General features: G+C 38.8%; 2 long non-coding RNA genes across 3 annotated transcripts in view; one reads left to right on the top strand and one right to left on the bottom strand.

The window, feature by feature from the left end:
• LOC110256774 (uncharacterized) overlaps positions 1 to 13,429 on the top strand; it is an 85,853-nt gene that overhangs the window by 33,204 nt on the left and 39,220 nt on the right. The gene's annotated exons all lie outside the window — the stretch shown is intronic.
• Positions 1 to 13,429, bottom strand: part of LOC106506134 (uncharacterized) — a 61,674-nt gene that overhangs the window by 543 nt on the left and 47,702 nt on the right. Inside the window, exon 3 of the long non-coding RNA XR_014827062.1 lies at positions 275 to 357. This is a non-coding gene — a long non-coding RNA (uncharacterized LOC106506134). The remainder of the gene's footprint in view (positions 1 to 274; positions 358 to 13,429) is intronic.

A 13,429-nucleotide genomic window follows, 5' to 3' on the forward strand; every position in this document is an offset into this window, starting at 1 on the left:
GGTTGGGCAGCAGTGGAGAAGGGGACACTAGAACTTTGTACCATGCCATGGAAATTGTCCTCTTTAATGCATTTCTCAAGTTTCCTTCTTCTGTTCTGAGAAATAAAGCACTGGACTGAGGTTGAGGAAAATTGTGTTCCAGCCCCATGGTCAAGTACACCTTGATTATCTACTCAGGCATACGTCAGCCCTGGGACATCCTGGGAGCTTAGCGCACAGGGCATGTCGCTACCTGATTGATCTTCTCCCAAGGGCAGGCGTCACTAGAGATTACCTGATCTGTGCTTGGGACACCCAAGTGGGCGCAGGATGTGACAGAGGTTTCTGGGTCTCCCTTCAGCTCAGACAGTCCTGGACCTGGTGCAGACACAAAACCAAGAATAGCAATCATATTTTTAAGTTCCCTACATTTTTAAATTACTTTGAGATCTTGACTAACCAATTCATCAGAGACATCTAGAAAAAAATCACTTTTATACATTGCAATTATTTGAAATAAATTGTAGAATCCTACATTTCTCAGCCCTTATTTTGCCATCGTTTTTTCTTCAGTGGCTGCCCCACAGAAATTAGAGTGGGAAAAGGATTTGCATGAAGGTGGCATGTCTCGTGTTTTAAACACAATTACCGTAGCCATCCTCCGAATTATTCTGTAGGGACCCTTCCGTTGATGACCAAGGAAATGCAGGGCACCAAGATGATGATATTTTCTTATATACCAAGATGATGTGTAGGGATTTCAGATGTGTAGCTCCTATTAAAGTTGACAAGAGTTGTGCTGTTAAAATCCCCTCGTGACATTTTACATTCTATCCGGGGACGTCTGAAGAAGGTGCCGAAGGATCATCAAAACACCAGCATCACTTTGATAAACTTGTCACCATGTAAAATAAAATACGTGAATGTTTGCTTCTTTTCCTCTGAAATATAAAGTAATTATGACTATACAAAAACCTTTTACCATAACTAATTAACTAGAAGCTCCTCATAAACTATGTGTCGACAGCACCGTATGTCTAATTATCTTTTTTCGCTTCGGAATTGTGATGTTGAATAATGAAGAAAACACTACCTGATGAAGTCTTTTACTTTATGAGGATATCTCTGGAGACACAAAGGCTTAAATGCCATCTTCAATTACATCTTGGCCTTGGCAAGTTCTCAGCTGGTTTTGATTTGCGTGGAAACCACATTACCTTTAAAACTTTATGGAAGGAAGGAAGGAAGGGAGGGAGGAAGGAAAGAAAGAAGGGAGGGAAGTAGGGAGGGATGGAGAAAGGAAAGGCTTGTGATAATTATTAAAATGGGCCCTGCAGCTGTTTAAGCACTCCGTTCCTCCTAGCCATGAGAGACCCTTTTCACATGTAGGAAGTCAGGGCACAGCTGTATACGTCCAGCCTATTCTGTTGGGCATTGTGGCTTGGGTTTTGCCAATTCCATTAAAATGCCTCTTCTCTGCCTGCTCCATAATGAACCACTCTAACTAATTCAAACCAGACAAGCATGAACTTATACGACAGAAACGGGAGGTCAATTTGGGGGGGAGGTTTTGGCATGTGTATAATTTTTTTAACCTTCGAAAGCAATAGCTCAAATCGATACCTGCAGGCACTTATGTGTAAGACCAGACATGCTAGAAAGGGCGTTTTCAGCCCTTGCGTATTTCCAAGCCTGTGCCCATTTTTCAAATATTTCTACATTTCTCTTAGGGCTCAGGGGTATATTTCAACAGGATTGGCTATTAAGTGGCACTTTCCTAGCACACGAGGGCAACCCTGTCTTTGGATAGTCCAGGCAGAGTGCATTAAAATCTAGAAGCTTTGCCAGAAGCAGGGATCTGGGGCGTACTCAGCTACAAGAGGGGCACCCCGCAGGCCTGGGTTTCTTTTCCCAGGTGTCTGTTGGTATTTTCATTCCGGCTATTTAGTTGGTATTTCTAACAGTGCTTCCTAGGAAGAAAACATGAATCACCTGAGGTCTTGTTAAAATGCAGATTTTGGTTCAGTATCTCTGAGATGGGGCCTGAGGTTCTGCATTTTTATCACGATGCTGGTGTAGCTGGTTCATGGACCCTACTTTGATCAACGAGGCCTCCACTCCTCCAAACTAACTCCAGGACTTCCTCTCCTGAAATAAATCCTTTCTCTTCCTCCTCAGTCTTTCTCTGAGATCAGGGAACACAGCAACAGTACTTGTTATTTGTCTTGGTGTTTACAGAGCCTGGGTCTTATCGGATGGCTCAATGTCTCCCATGAGTAAGGTTTATCTTCACAAGTAGATTCTAGGATGTGCTTCCTTCTTCTTTTGCCTCTTCACCATAGCAACAGTGATGACACTGGAAGCACAAAGGCCACTACTTATTAAATAGAATTGAGTTGGACTGGAAAGAATTGGCTATGATCTCTTATGCCATGTTGGGAATACGCTTCTTTCCAAACAGGATTTGCAGACTCTGTGAGAGCTTTTTTGGGGAGGTTTCATATTTTAAAATATTTGGAGCAGTGCTGTTCTTTTCTCTTTCTTTTTCTTTCTTTCTTTTTTTTTTTTTTTTCTTTTTAGGGCCACACCTATGGCATATGGAAGTTCCCAGGCTAGGGTCAAGAATGGGAGCTGCACAGTGGGTTAACGATCCGGCGTTGCCGTGAGCTGTGGTGTAGGTTGCAGACGCGGCTCAGATCCCGCGTTGCTGTGGCTCTGGCGTAGGCCGGTGGCTACAGCTCCGATTCAACCCCTAGCCTGGGAACCTTCATATGCCGCGGGAGCGGCCCAAGAAATAGCAATAACAACAACAACAACAACAAGACAACAACAAAAAAAAGACAAAAAGACAAAAAAAAAAAAAGAATGGGAGCTGCAGCTGCTGGTCTACACCACAGCCACAGCAGCGCACAATCTGAGCCGCATCTGAGACCTATGCCGTGGCAATGACGGATCCTTAACCCACTGAGTGAGGCCAGTGATCGAACCTGCATCCTCACGGACTCTACGTCATGTTCTTAACCTGCTGATCCTCAGTGGGAACTCCCAGTGAGTCTCAAATGAGTAATCGAGGTCTAGCACTGGATCTCAGAGCTCGCCCTCCCCGATCCCAGCCTTACCACCCTGTCCTCAAACAAACCAGCCAAAGGTAAAGGCAGTAAAATCCCACCAACTGAATCTTTTTCCCTTTTCTGGAGAGCTCTTCTGCCCTCCGCAATGTTGTCTACCTCGTCTCTCTGACCCCACTGTCTGAGACTCTAAGAAGAAAGAAAGAAAGAAAAAAAAAAAAGAACTTTATTAAGAGAAAATGGAGAACCTCTTATTTTAGTAAATATGTCTTAAAGCACTATTTATTATCTTTTTTTTCTTTTTTTTTCCTGAGTCATCTTCCAGCCAAATGACTCGAATTTAAGAGCCCTTCTTCCTACTTAAAAGAAAAATGTAGGCATTTTTTCCTGCCATTTTTCCATCTTTGTGTGATACCCTGCAGCCTCCCCACCTCTTCTCTGCCTACCCCATTCCTACACACATACTCAGGTCTGCTGCAAAGCTAGCATCTGGCTCGGACATCCGTCCTCACTGCCCCAGCCTGAGGATCATCACTCTGCTTTGAAATTACAGAGCTGCAATCCTATGTGGAGTAGATTTGGCCCTTGACTGTGTAGTATCCTATGCCATAGTTTTCCTTAGTACCCAGCCTGATATTTAGATATTTCAGTTTTAGTTCACTTTAGACATAGTTATCCCTTATCAAAAGATGCTAGATTAAAATTTGCTAATAAAATCTATGACCTGTACCTCTGTTCCCCTGTGTGTCTAGCCTACATTCATCCATTCAACAATTACTTTCTGAGCTCCGCAGCAGTGGAGTGATTGATTAATAACCAAAATACGGTGAAATATATGTACATAATTGAATATAATACCTGATATTTCACAATCCAAGTATTTTCACATCTCATTGTCCTTGTGACATCCTTCTGAAGTAGATGGGAAAAGGTAATATGTCATGCAAAGCATTTAATTAGTAAATTCACTTTGACAGTGTTTCAAGTCAGGATGTGAAAAAAAAAGATATTAAGTGGAATAATATAAAATTTAACTGTGACATGTCAAACAAACTCTTGGAGCAGATACATAAAAATACCAAAGAAGAACAGTGATTTAAAAACTAAACAACAGTGGATCGATTTATGGCTTATTTAGCCAAATCAGCAATCTGGAAAAGGTACCTCTTAAATTTGGACTGAAAGCTTGACAGAGAGAAAGACAGCCTGACCTCCATGGTTAATAAATTCCATAAGTAGAGAGCAAACATTAAAAATGCCCCGTAGCTCAATGTCTTCAGCCAAAAAGAACTAATCCAATTGACTGAGACCAAAGAAAACGACTGGGGATGTATGGTTCCAGGATGTCTCTGAGGTATTCAAAACCAAGTCAATTTAAGGACTTGTAAGTTAATAACTAGGACTTTACACATAATCCTGTACTTTACAGGTAGCCAGTGAAGGTTTTTTACAACCAGGGTAATGTGATTTTCATGCTTGGTGTCAGTCAGCATGTCAGTTACTGAGTTCCAGACCAAGAGAAGTTCCTTGATCAATCCATTAAGCGAGTCCCCCGGAACACGGGCATGGGGGCGCAGCTCGGAGCCCCACAGAGGCAGGAGGTCACAAACACACGTAGGGAAGTGAGAGCCGTGGACAGCCGCCACGGTGAAGGCTGGTTCATCGGGCCTTTAAGTGTGTATTTAGTAAATATTAAATAGGAAGCTAAAAGATATCTCGGATCAAATATTAAGTGCAAATTCATAATAGAAATCTTGGGAGCTAACAACCTTCAAAGCTACAGTTCTGGGCAATATACGGATTTACAGTAACGGTGAGAACCCAGAAGCAATACGAGTTTCTTCTTAGTGTGATTCATCATCAGCGTTTAATAGTCAGGCCAAGAATATCCAGAGGTTAAGTGGCTACAGAGTGAATTTAAGTTTCAAAGGGTAAAGATGACTATTTTTTAATACTGCATAGTGTCAGATGAATATTTTAAATACATTGATTGGATGCTTTTTTTGAAAAAAGGTTCCAAAAGCTCGTGTGTGTGTGTGTGTGTGTGTGTGTGTGCGCGCTTTTTATTATTTCAGTGGGAATATTGTCATGTTAGATGATAAGATCTTTAGATTTAATATTGACTAATATTTAGAAAAATGAAATAAGAAAAGCAACAAAACCATCAGTTGTAGACCTAATGTGCTCCAACCACAGTACTAGGTCCTTGACACACGTTCTTTTATTCTGATTTTAATATCACAAGATAAATGGCATCAGCTGGACAAAAAAAAAAAAAAAAAAAAGCTAGGAGGCAGAAACTCAAAGAATAACTTATGCTGCTCTAGCCCCAGACCCCTCAAAATTTGTTCCATAAACCAGAAACATCAGCATCACTTGGGAAGTGATTAGAAATGAGGATCTCAGGCTCCACTCCAGTTATTCTGAATCAGAATCTGCCTCCATCAGCAGCCACAAAGCTCTGAAAGGTCTCTTCCTAGCATCCCTTGAGTGAATTCTCTTAGAGAATCTGGGGAAGGAGGCAGACAGGTGATGTGACCAAGCTGCTGGCTTGCCAACCATCCCTGCCACGCAAATGAACAGTGTCCCGAGGGGCTGCTCCCCCACCAAGTGCATCGTCAAGGGTTCTTGGAGAAGGATCAGTGGTTAAAAAAAAAATTAATAAACAAGATATCTTTGACTGGCAGAGAGCACGAGAGCTCGTGGGCTCTCAAGAAGGGTCACTCCTCCCAGATTTATTGAGCCACAGCCATATTTACAAAATAGAGGTTAAGATTCTGGTTCTGGAGCCTTCTGCCTGGATTTGATTTCAGATCTGCTTCATAGCCTTGGACAAACAGCTGGAAGTTGTAAGTTCTGATTTCTCACAGTTAAAAGAGTAGCCAACTAACATCAACCTCAAACTTATGAAGCAACCTTAAGATTTTACAGGTTTAATTATTTTATTTTATTTTATTTTATTTTTTGAGCATAGCAAAGTTTTATTTAGTGTTTTTTTCAGACACAACTCATAGACTTGTTTTTGCCATTTTAAAAATTCTTCAAATTCATTAATTTCTGCCTTCCTTATTCTTTGCTACTGTTTCATTCTATAGCTTTTTTTCCCCCTCTAAACTATTTTACTTTTAAAACTCTGTATTGGATGCTTAATTCACTTAAATCTTAATTGTAAGCATTTAATGCTACAGATTTTCCTCTAAGCACTGCTTCAGCAAGATTTCATAGTCTCCCATATATCATGTTTTAATTTTTGTTGTTTTCTAAATTTTCTGCAATTGCAGTTTCAAGAATTATTTAAATCATATGTTATATGATTTAACAAGTGTTCTTTAATTTCTAGGAGGTACAGAGGATTTTTCTACTTTTACCACTAATTTCTGATGCCAATTTCACAACTGTCATCAAAGAATATTGTCTGTTTCTATTTGGGCGAGTTTATTGCCATTTTCTTTTTCTTTTTCTTTCTTTCTTTCTTTTTTTTTTTTTTTTTTTTGCCCCTAGAGGTTTAATTATTTTAGATATAAATTCATAGCTGCAATATCTTTGCACCCCCTCCCAATCGATGTGTTAAAATCCTCCTCCGTTATCTCTTACCCATAATACAGTAGATTAGATGACATCACTACAGTCAACTGATGGAACTACCATCCCTCCATTCAGTGAAGACAACCTGAGCCCCTATTCTGTTGCTGATACTGGAGCTACAGCAATGAACATAACTGTTGGGGTCAAAGGCTCTCATGGTGCTTCACGTCTACCAGGTCAAATACAATCATCACATTTCTAGCTACTCTCCTAAGTGTTATTCCCATTTAAACTCGGATTCATTTTTGTAATAACACTGTATGGGATAGACCAATATACCTTTATATTTGTATGTCTGTTGTCGTTTGGATATATAACAACACAATCAGAAACCTCTTCTGTGTTGTATGTTTAGGCATAGTTTCTTTCAGTTCCCACATACTCCTTTCTGTAGTGAAAAGCCTTCAGAGTCCTAAGAGATGGCAGTAAAGCCCATAAATATGTAAAATTCTCATTGAATTAATAGACCTGCTTTGGGCCTTTTTTTTTTTTTTTTGGTTTGTTAGAATATAAAAATCTGGCAAGTTCTCTAAAACTATATCACTTAGGTCTCTTGGGGGGAAATGTGAGAACAGAGGAGTACAGTGTAAGCATCAGTAGTCATTGCATCTCTAGATAGCTCTGCCAGGTCTCCAAGGGCTGCAAAAGACAATTTGTCAACTTCACATCAGCTGCAGGAGCTATGGAAGAAGACTGACTTTTCATCCAGCCGTGGATGTGCAGAAGCAGCATGCAAAGCCAGAGAACGGAGGCGAAGGGTGGAGGGAGGGAATTTAAGGCTCCCCCTGCCTTCCTCCATTCCCTCCACTCCTGGCACATCACCTCCCTAGCCTGGCCTTACGTTCCTTCCTTCTCCACCACTAATCACACACACTGATAGGCATTTAGCTACATTTATGTTATGGTCCATAGGTAAAAACAACAACAAAACCTGGCTCCTTAGCCAAAAGGCAGCTGGAACTTTGTACCTAGAGAGATAAACTAGTAAAACTAGGTTTCATAAAAGTGGGATCATATACTATTTGTCCTTTTATGTCTGGTTTATTTCACTTGGCATAAGGTTTTAAAGGTTCATCCATGTTGAACCCTATAACTTCATTTATTTTATGGTTGAATAACATCCCATTGTATGTATATATCACATTTAAAAAATTCATTCTCTGTTGATGCACACTTGGATTGTTTTCATCTTTTGGCCATTATGTTGCAATGAAATTTGGCACGCAAATGTCTGCCTGGGTCCCTATTTTCAATTCTTTAAGGTATACACTTAGGAGCAGAATTGCTGGGTCTGGTGCCAATTACATTATTAGCTTCTTGAGGAGCCACCAAACTGTTTTCCACAGTGGCTGTACCATTTTACATTCCTCTCAAGTAATGTGCAAGGGTTCCAGTTTCTCCACATCTTGCCAACACTTGTTATTCTCTTTCTTTTTTGTAATTATGCCATTCTAGTAGGTGTGGGGTAGTATCTTATTGTGGTTTTGATTTACATCTCCCCAATGACTAATGAGTAAGCATCTTTTCAGTGCTCAGTGGGCATTTATTTATCTTCTTTGGAGAAATGTCTAATCAAGTCCTTTGCTCATTTTTAAAACTTGATGTATTTTTTGTCTGTTGTTGTTGAATTTTAGTTCTTTACACATTCTGGATACTAAATCCTTATCATGTATATAATTTGCAAGTTCTTTCTCCTATTCTGTAGTTTGTCTTTTTACTTTTTTGACAGTACTCTTCGATGTGCAAAAGTTTAAACTTTTTCTTGGCCACACCCCCTGCATGCAGAAATTCCCAGGCCAGGGACTGAACTCCGGCCACCATAGTATCTCGAGCCACAGAAGTGATAACACCAGAGCCTTAACCTGCTAGGCCACCAAGAATCTCCCTAAAAAGTTTTAAATTTTGACGAAGCCCAATTTAGCTATTTTTTTTCCTTTTGTTACTTGTGCTTTTAGATCATATACAAGAATCTATTGCCAAATTCAAGGTTATGGTAATTGACCCTTACATTTTTTCTAAGAGATAATGGCTTTAGTTAATTCTTCCTTTTAGGTTAGTGATCCATCTTGAGTTAATTTTTGTATATAGAATGAAGTAGGGACCCAGCTTCATTCTTTTGCATACGGATTCTGTTGCCCAACAGTATTTGTTGAAGAAACTGATCTTTCCTCATTCAATAGACTTGGCACCCTTGTCGAAAGTCAATTGGCCATATATGTTTGGGTTTATTTCTAGACTCATTGCTGTTCCATTGATTTATATGTCTATCTTTATGCCGTTAGCATATTGTTTGATAACTACAACTGTGTAGTAAATTTTGATATCAGGAGATGTGAGGACTCCAGCTTTGTTCTTTTCAAGATTCTTTTAGCTTTTTTGGAGCCCCTTGCAATCCCATATGAGTTTGGGGATCTGGAAAAAAAAAATCCCTTGGACATTTGATAGGGAGAGCATTGAATTTGTAGATCATTTTGGGGATATTGCTGTCAATATTAAGTCTTCCAATCCATGAGCGTGGTTGCCTTCTCATTTATTTAGATCCTCTTTAATTTCTTATAGCAATCTTTTATAGTTTTTATTGTAAAATATTTTACCTCTATGATTAAGCATAAGTTTATATATCTTATTCTTTTAGATGCTGTTGAAAATGGAATTTCTCAATTTCCTTTTCAGATCATTCGTTGCAGGTGTATAGAAATACAGATGATTTTTGTGTGTTGATCTTATACTTGCAACTTTGATGGATTTGTTTATTAGCTCTAGTAGCTTCCGTGTGGATTCTTTGTGACTATCTCTAATGTAGAAAACAAGCTATGAATGTTCTACTACTTCTTTCTCTTCAATTTGGATGTCTTTTATTTCTTTTTATTTTCTAATTATTTCCCCCAGAACTTCCAGTATAATGTTGAATAGCTATGGTGAAAGTGGGCATCCTTTTCTTGTTCCTGATAGATAGTCTACTTTTAAGATACTTATTAAGTTGATGGGATTAGTATACTCATAATAAAATATATAAAAGAGCTTCCTCCCTCCCTCTCTCTCTCTCTCCCTCCAACCCCACATCATGTGAAGCTATAACCACAAGAAGACAGCCATCTACATAACAGAAAGATGATGCTGTCCAGAACCTGACCATGCTGACACCATGATCTTGGACTTCCCAGCATCCAAAAATGTGAGAAATAAATTTCTGCTGTTTAAGCTACTTAGTCTATAAAATTTCTTGTTACAGTTCAACTCCTAGCCAGATTACCATAAATCCTTGAAGACCTAATTACCTCAGTTCCTATTACCTGATACAACATGTCCAACTTTTAACAAAAAGCTATGCCGAAGACAAGAAAAAAAGTCAGAAAAGACAAAATAAGCATCAGAACTAGATGCAGATATGAAACAGATGTTAGAATTATCAGAGAAGTAATTTTTAAAAAGCTTTTGATTAATATGTCAGTGTTTCTAATAGAAAAAGTAGGCAATACGTAAGAAAAGATGGAGAATGTAGGCAGAGGGAATTTTTTAAGGAGGTAAACTTATTTCATATGATAGATTAATGGTGAATACATGGCATCATGCTTTTGTTAAAACCAACAGAACTTTACAGTACAAGGAGTAATCCTAATGCATGAAAGTTAAAAATCATTTAGGAGGTTACAATAAAATGCAGAACATAGCCAAACAAATTACAAATGTATGAGACAGCCTCACTACTGCAGTGGAAGTTTACAGGTAATCAGTGGGAGCAGACTGGAGTAATCAATGTGGTAATGGACTAGACATGGAGATGAAACGATAAACTCATGTTCAGCTTAATGTAGATACAAACGATTACACATAAACATTTTTAATTCTCTTTTTTTTTAAAAAATGAATTATAGTTGATTTATACTATTGTGTTAGTTTCAGGTGTACAGCAAAGTGACCCAGATATATATGTAAGTATGTACATATATTCTTTTCCACATTCTTTTCCATTCTAGGTGATTATAAGCTACTGAATATAGTACTCTGTGCCATACAGCAAATCCTTTTTGTTTTTATATAGTGGCGCATCTGTTAACCCCATACTCCTAATTTATCCCCCCACGTGGTAACCATAAATTTGTTTTCCATGTCTGTGAGTCTGTTTCTGTCTTGTAAATAAGTTCATTTGTATTATTTTTAGACTCCACATATAAGCGATACATAACATTTGTCTTTCTCTGTCTGACTTGACTTAGTTTGATAATCTTTGAGTCCAACCATGTTTCTACAAATGGCAATATTTCATTATTTTTATGGCTGAGTAATATTCCATTGTGTGTGTGTGTGTGTGTGTGTGTGTGTGTGTGTGTGTGTGTGCACCACAGGATTAATCTCCCAAAATATACAAATAGCTAATACAGCCTAGTATCAGAAAAACAAACAACTCAATCAAAAAATGAGCCAAAGACCTAAATAGGCATTTTTTGCAGAGAAGACATACAGACAGCCAACAGGCACATTAAAAGATGTTCAACATCGCTAATTATTAGAGAAATGCAAGTCAAAACTACAGTGAGGTATCACCTCACATTAGTCAAAATGGCCATCATCAAAAAGTCTACAAATAATAAATGCTAGAGAAGCTGTTGAAAAAAGGGAACCCTACTCCACCTTTAGTGGGAATGTAAACTGGTACAGCCCACTGTGGGAAACAGAATGGACATTTCTTAAAAAACTAAAAATAGAGTTACCGTATGATCCAGCAATCCTATTCCTGGGCATACATCCAGAGAAGATGAGAACTCTTAATTTGAAAAGATACATGCAGCCCAGTGTTCATAGCAACACTATTTACAATAGCCAAGACATGGAAGCAATTAAGTGTCCACCAACAGATGAAGGGGATATATATTTAGAGTTATACTATATGCATGGGTTAGCATACATAATAATATGTAATTATACAATGTATGTTTTATGTAATATATAATGTATGTTGTATATAAAATATATAATTATTTTTTTTTGCTCTGACAACTGAGAGGTGCTAGAAACAATGACACTCCGATAGCAAGGCATTCACCTAGTGTCTGGATATTGGTTGCCTTCTCCTGAGACAAATGACCAATTCTACAAGATGACTCTGGAGCATCGTGTAGTGCCAGAAAGGAGTCACACAATTCCTCTGCATTGTGTGCCAAGGGGCGGCCGTTTTCTCCAGGATTAAGCCAGAGGGAGCACTTGTTCCCTAGTGCCCAGAGAAAGAACTAGACCCCACACCCAAGCAAAGTCCATGGATCTTTTTCTTGCTCTCTGAACTGACTTTTGGCAAGGATTTTCTTACTCCTCTCCTAGCAGCATGACCTAACTTTCCACCCTTCTTTGGCTCCCCTTAGAAGCTCCCACTAAGCCATCTGTTGAGGTCGGGCCTCTGAATATGTTTCAGATTTTATAGCTGAGCACTGGGATATCATGCTCTCATTCCTGGCTCAGTCCAAAGGGATGTGAGGAGCCAGCCTCTCTGACTTACATGTAAGATGAAAATAACAGTATATTGGGCAGAGCCTGTGAAAGACCATAATAACGAGCCTCCTTGAATGAACTATGAATAAGTAAATGCCTATTAGTGTTTTGTGCAACGACACATGTCCTTACACAGAATAATCTTACAAGGAAGAGAAAATTTCCATTCGGAAGCCCAAAGCCCATTGTGAAGTACATACACACAAACTTTCTAACCACTTTTCCTACCATGTGATTTTAGAGTTACAGGCACAAAATTTTAGGATTTTTACTTTGCAGGTGAGGAAACTGCAGACACATTATACCAAGATTTTATAAAAAAATCTTATATACGCGAGATGAAAAACCTTTTTGTGGCTTAGAAGAATTATTTTGTCTTTTAAAAGTCTTAATAAACATTGGCTTTTAATAAAACCTTGTTGTAAAGCCTTTTGATTAGAAATGGTCTAGAGCAGCTGGGTATCTCTACAGTTAGGCAAGGGAAAGAATCACTTTCCTTCACTCCCCTCCCATTCTTTTATTGATTAGAAAGCATGGGGAGTTGAAAACTGAACCCACTGTGACATTTGGGTCATTCTAGAAAAAAATGATACATCAGATTCCAAACTTCCAACACAGGTGTATTAAAGGATGATTCTTTACATTGAAGATAAATTATCTGCCTTACAACACTGATCATTCCAGGGCTTAATCATTTAACAGTCTATCTAGTATATAAAAACGAGCTATATCAAAAAATTCTATGTGGGCTGTATGACTCAACTGAGAAGGGAAGTACACTAGGACCTGGTTGTAAATATAAACATTAAGAAATTCAGGAGTTCCTGTCGTGGCACAGTGGTTAACGAATCCGACTAGGAACCATGAGGTTGCGGGTTCCATCCCTGGCCTTGCTCAGTGGGTTAAGGATCTGGTGTTGCTGTGAGCTGTGGTGTAGGTCGCAGATGCGGCTCGGATCTTGCGTTGCTGTGGCTCTGGTGTAGGCCGGCAGCTACAGCTCTGATTAGACCCCTAGCCTGGGAACCTCCATATGCCGCGGGTGTGGTCCTAGAAAAAAGACCAAAAAAAAAACAAAAAAAAAAAGGAAAGAAATTCATTAACCTTCCTATGACGCAAATTCTCTTTCAATTTATTTGTCTCCTTAAAGTTTAATTATTTAAAAAAATATTTGAAATGTTCGTTCTGCAAGTCATACTGTAATCTTGTGTGGTGTTAGGAAAGAAAGACATGGTACTATGATTTCAACAAAGTGTATTTCCGAGCCATAGAATAAGCTGAAATCCATATTTTACTGTCAACAGAATTAAGCAGAC

The sequence above is a fragment of the Sus scrofa genome, chromosome 14 (genome assembly GCF_054392235.1).
Source record: "Sus scrofa isolate SSC_HxYL_T2T_F1_AM1 chromosome 14, Sscrofa_HxYL_maternal_Yorkshire_Landrace_v2.0, whole genome shotgun sequence".
NCBI classification, from domain to species: domain Eukaryota; kingdom Metazoa; phylum Chordata; class Mammalia; order Artiodactyla; family Suidae; genus Sus; species Sus scrofa.